General features: G+C 40.8%; 1 pseudogene; it reads left to right on the top strand.

The window, feature by feature from the left end:
• Nucleotides 1-383: 383 nt before the first annotated feature.
• Nucleotides 384-6,000, top strand: part of LOC133270497 (contactin-6-like) — a 147,270-nt pseudogene continuing 141,653 nt past the window's right edge.

The raw sequence follows: 6,000 nt of genomic DNA, 5'->3' as shown, positions 1-6,000 counted from the left end.
AATAGCTTTTGCTTACTAAAGGAAAGGCATGCCCCTGTCTTGAGTTTTGCATTTGAGCTCTGCTGAAGCAGCCCCAAGAGGAAAAATGGAAATCTAAGAAGGTTTATGTGTAATCAGGATTTATGGCTGTGCTACTGTAGACAAACAAGTCCCCTGGTTTTACTTTTGGGGCTTTATTTAAATATGTAAAATATGGAGGGGTAGTTACAAGAGGAGAGTCGGTGCTGGGATGTAATCTAAGTATCAACTCGCATCCTGTGAGCTTAATTTTATGGAGCTCAGGAAGCGACTGTGGGACTCAGGACTAAACAAAATTACTCCCGTTCCTGTTCCAAACCCAATATCAAGTGCTGACCCAGTTTTCTGATTACCTGACAGGAGCTCATATTTGTACAAAAAGAATAACAAGAGCACATTTAATCTTCCATGCTACTTGTATGACAGCTGCGTTTTCACTCTCTCAGCTATCTTGAGGGATGATCACACAGAGCTAATTTTCATACGCTCAGGATTTCCAGATAGGAATATGTGTATTGTAGTGGCTGTTTATCTGATTCAATCACTAATTGTGTGGGTACTAACACGAATACAACGGGAAAGCAGCGTATTTCACAGTTAGTACCAATGAAGAGACACGCAATGCTCAGTGGATAAAAGGCTTGTAGTCCCAGCTGGGAAAATAGTTCTATTATCTCCCAGCTGCATAGACCTTCCATACGGCTCTGTTCTGCCTCGATGAACACTGTGGCTTGCTGAGAGCTTGAAACAGTTCTGCAGAAAAATTGTAAAGATCCTGAGACATTTCACTGTTAAAATCTGTAAGTACAGAATTGTGCTGTCTACTGCAATGTGAATAATGCTGGGGGAGCTGTGTTTTCTGCATTGTTTTTTTCCTTCCTTCGTAATTTTTATTAGTATAAGGGGTAAAGAATTAAGAAAATTCACTGTTTTTTTTTTTTGTGCTATATGTCTGTAAATGGCTGATGCTCCAAACGTATACTTTCTTGGAAAAGAAAAATGCATATAATGAATTTGTATGCATGTGAGGTCCGAGTCAAACAGAACAGGAGACTGTGCTAGTAACAGACACCACAGGTATATTATTTGAGTCTATCACAGCTCTGTGCTGCAGTAAAACAGACAATACAGAGGATGACAGTGCTAATTTTGGCACTTTTATATGACTTTCTACAGCATATTAAAAGATGAAGTGGGTAATGAAAGCATAATGTAATTTCTACCAGCTGAAGGTGTAAAAGCAATAAACATAAATCTTCAGGAAAATTTAAGTAAGTCCTAAAAAGAAAGTTTTCCCTGTTGCTCATTTTAATGATTTTTTTTTTTTTAAGTTCATAATGTATATTGAACTTTGGGGGTTGAATCCAAATATTTGAAAGTTTTAGTTTTGATGTTGTTGTTTACACAGCATGGCACAACTATAAAGGAAATTTAGTACTTTATGAAAAGTTTTGGAAGTTTGTGGCTCCAGAGGCTAGAAAATGCTTGGCTACTGCTTTACATTAAATCATACATTCCCATAGTGCTTTTGGAGTGAAAGCTTTGATTCAGTTGTTGCACATGTAAAGGGTCTCCTCCAACAGCTTGTGCACAATCAGGTTCTGTGCTAACAATTTCCTGCAGCACTTACGTATGGGCATGACTAAACAAGGTGCAAACACTCCACAGTTTATTTAAAAAAACAGTGGTCCTTTTGTCAACACTGCAACAATTTTCATATAACTATTACAAGTTCAAAATCAGACAGTTTGCTTCTCTGAAGTACCATTTCCTCCTCCCCTCCTTTTTTTTCCTCCACCCCAAAAGAGAGGGGAATTGTCAAACTACTCTCACATAGAGTGTTTGGAAAGTTCTGCAAGTTAAGGAAGTTTCTGTGTGTGTTCAAGTGAACCCTGCACTGTTTGTAATTCCAAGCACCACCACAAATAACCCATCTTCATCAGCCAGCTTTTGCATTGGCGCTCCAGAGGCACTATGTCAGTGTTTCACATTGCACAAGTCTCTGCTTCAGAGGTTTTATGACACTAAAAAGTCCCAAATCAGTGCCTCGACAAAGTTAGCATCTACCACATATCACATTTTATTGCGCAAAAAAGAAAACTAAAACACACCAATGTATGCAGCTATAGTGTTCAAATGCTGCTGAGGTACTGATCACCCTGTATTAGAACTGTTAGCTTCCATGCCGAGATAAAATTATCAATAATATATAAAAACTTCAGTGTTTTAAATCAAATAGGAGACATGTCTCTCTTCCTCAAGCTTTATGATCAGTATTAAAAAGGTTTGTAGTGCATAATAAGCTACCCTAAAATTAATTTCTTGCAGTTGAAACAAATTATTTCCATCACAGAACAAGGTGCCAGCATCCTCAAGGGAACTTGAAACTCAAAGTTGTGCGTTTGTATTTTGCATGAAGAACTATTTGTATTTGAACAGAAAATTTTCATTAGGAGAATGTTCGTCTCACGAGTATATGAAAACATATCAGTTCTTCAAAATGACAGTCAGATTTTCCTTTTCCTGCAGAAACTGTATTAGCTGCATGTTACTACAAGGCAATATTCCTTTTGCTTGAAATTATGACCGAGTTTATTCCACAGACCACCTTCCACTAATCCCTGCCCAGAGGTCACCTAGATGTTACTTACCCTCCTGGCACAGGGCTTGTTTCAGAGACCAAGACACAAAAAACCTCTACTGCTTCTTATTAAAGGCTGCACTCAAAGTTGATTATAACTATGTGCACAGGCAAATTTATAGCCTAGTCTTCTAGGAAATCCCTCTTTGAGAAGTAAAGGCACAAAGAACTTCAGGCGCAGTTTCACAATGAAAACTACCCGTTCTAGTGGCTATCATCTCTGGGACGCTAAAGAAACCTACCAGTACTTAAATGATTAAGTGACCTCATTTCCATTTACAAACTAGCAGACTCCTTTCTTTTGCTCACACAAACTCTTTCTACAAGCACAGAATATGCGAGAAAAACACCACACGACTGCAAAGAGAACCAAGCATCTTCATGTAGCTAAATCATGGAAAACAAAAATAACCCATCACAAAAGGGATCAGGACATTGCACACAGAGTTCTCCACTTTACTGAGAAAACAACTACGAACAGCTAGTGTGAGACAAAGCACCAGACATATGGAAGACCCTATGTTAATGCTGGGAGGCTGCTAAAGCGACCAGGTCAGCATAAAGCAAACTGCTAGCAAGATGGTTTTGCACAAAAACATTCACCGAGACTTGCACATGTCAATTTCAAAAGTTTTAGGATATCCCGACTGAGATACAGAAGAACAGCCCGAGTTTCTCCATACCTCTCTGCGCTCAGCTTCATTTCCTCTCCCCAAGAGAGCTCCCGGCGGACTCCTACCCAACTGCAGCAGCCCTGACCCTACCCAGTAACTCAGCTGCAATCAGTCAGCACATTATTCTGCTTTTAACCTTGAAGACAACAGGTGTTTCCACCCATTTGTTTAGGGACTGTGAAGATGATTGTCCCATCTTAGACAAAGAGATCATTAAAGACTCTAAACAGCTTACTCCATTCTCAGTAATTTGCCTTACAAAACTGCTCTTTGGTTGGGCTTTGTTTTTGTTTTCTGTAAGAAATGTTTTACTATGGTCTCACTAGCTCGTGACTTCTGAGTTAACTCGGGGAGCAAAACCCTACCCAAGCCTGAAGTGAGGGTGTCCCTGTACCAGACTCTTGCCTCTAGTTATTGTCATAGCTGTAGTGTTTTGGCATAGCTGAATGCTGAGGTCTTCTAAGATTTGTTCTCAGGCAGTGTGATCAGCTTCTGAAATTGTGGGAAGGGCACAGTACGAGAAATACCTGTCTTAAAACTATCTCCTCTTGAGCTGTCCCCATCAAGCGGCCAGCTTCCAGCCTGGCTCACTCCACACTTTCTTGCTTCTTCATCAAGATGCAGAGTCCAAGACTTGCCCTGAGTCACCTGAAAACAGGAAAGGGCAAAACAGTGAATCACTGGTGCACACAGAACTCTCCTACTTATACACGACTGCATTTCCATGAGTACAGCAGTCTCCATGGTCTGGGGACAGGAGACAGTGTCTCTTCTGCATTACTAGCAGCAGCTGTGCAGCATTTAATCAGGTTACATGTTATTGGCATATTTCCTGGTTTGCTTGTTTTTTTTTTTTCCTGTTTTCCTTTTTTTTTTTCTTTTTTTTTTTTTTTTCTCTGAGTTGTTATTGCAGACCTCCTAGATTTTTATCCCTTGGGATGATGCTGTGATTTGGTTAACCTGTTTTCAGGACAGCTGAGGAGCATGGCTTTGTCCACACTAAGGATGTTCTCCAGCCGTGGCACCTTGCTCACCGTAGCTGGGCTCTGTGTGCTGCCACAGTCATGCTTACTATCTCATCAGCATCCAAAGGGGCCTGGGGATGGGCTTTGACATGATCTCAGGCCCTGCTGGAGATCCGTACAGGAGGAAACCATAGGGGTTGACTGACAATCAGTGTAACTGAGTATCAAGGTAGCTACATATATTCTGTGAGGTTGTCTTTGCGGTTTTGGTTTTCTGCAAGAGGAAAAACGTCACAGCATGCAGTGCTCAGGAGAATGACTGGAACAGGGATGGGGAGGAGGGAGTGGGAGAGAAGAGTAATTTCCCTCACTTAGACCCTCTAATATGTTTCTAGCCTATAAAGACAAGAAGAAATGGATAAAGATGGTCAAAAAGGCAGTTTGTTTTATTGAAATTTGTGACAGCATCTGCTGTAAGGCTCTTGTTAAAAGAGATGGAAAACAGCAGAAAGATGAGGGAAAAGGTGTTATGTCCTTGCTCTTTACACAACATAATAATATGGGAACTCATATAATTGGCTTCCAGATAACTCTTTTTATTAGCCATATACAAACAGAGGTGACCCAGCTGCCCCGGTACACAATAACCCTCTCTGGGATCGGATCACAGCTCTCACCAGAGGCTTTTCAAACAAATAAAAAAATAATTTTTCTAAACTAAGTACTGACTTTTCTTCAGGACACTTTGATGTAATTACCAATAGGAGCCATTTTATAGATAAGACTATTCAGAAAAAATCTGAGAATTGGTAATGAATTAGGCTCTCCTGTGGCTGTAACCAAAGCATGAGGATCCCAAGTCCCTGTCTGTGCTAATGCCTGCAAGGAATCTCTTCTTAAATTTGTTCCATGGGCTGGCTGGAAAACAAGGATCCTCTGCTATTGAAAGTGGTGTATTATTATTAATTCTGATTCCAGTGTGGAATGGGCTGTAGTAGTCTGTCTCAGAGGAGCTGGTGGTCTGGGCATTAGCAGTATCATCTCATATCTGCAATCTCCTACTCTGGATAGGATACATTACCCACTGCTGTTCTTTCTGAACCTGTCTCATGAGGGCTTTTCTAGGGTCAAAATGATTAAAATCTGGGGTAGGCCTGCCCCCAGCAGCCAGCAATCTGAGTTTAGGACACTCTCCAGGGGTACAGGAGATCACTGTTTAGGTAGAGAAGAAATTTCATCATCGCTTGTAGCCTTGTGCCTAAACTCCGGGCTATTCCTGAACCTCAGTCCAGCAGTTTTCCCATATATTTGAGAAACCTTCCCACAGAAAATTCTGTCAGTGATGGTGTACATCTGAAGAGGTTGGGTTTTGAAGAAACAGCATCTTGTTGAGTACCGAGTGTGAGAGCTGTTGCTATCACACTGCACTATGGACTGCGTGCGTTCACCTTTTCACAATGCTCAAACTCCACTGCTGATAGACTTGGGGAGAGGAAGATTTTAGGAGGTTCATGAGGAAAATGCTCTCTCTTCTGGGCAAAAGACATGCAAGGCTATGTTATCAGCAAGCGTGAGAAGATAAGTACCTTTCACCAGCACCTTTTTTTCTTTTATACCCCTGTGATTAACATTGGAAATAGAGAAGCTGTTTGCTGCAGTCAAAAGAATGAATTTTCAGATGTTCAATAATTATTTGCCCTTC

Source organism: Pezoporus flaviventris, unplaced genomic scaffold, assembly GCF_033815535.1.
Source record: "Pezoporus flaviventris isolate CSIRO_AGI_PZ_B2104156 unplaced genomic scaffold, CSIRO_AGI_Pfla_v1 ptg000021l, whole genome shotgun sequence".
NCBI classification, from domain to species: Eukaryota; Metazoa; Chordata; class Aves; order Psittaciformes; family Psittacidae; genus Pezoporus; species Pezoporus flaviventris.
The sequence above is the reverse complement of the archived record's forward strand: the minus strand, read 5'-3'. Positions and strand labels throughout refer to the sequence as shown.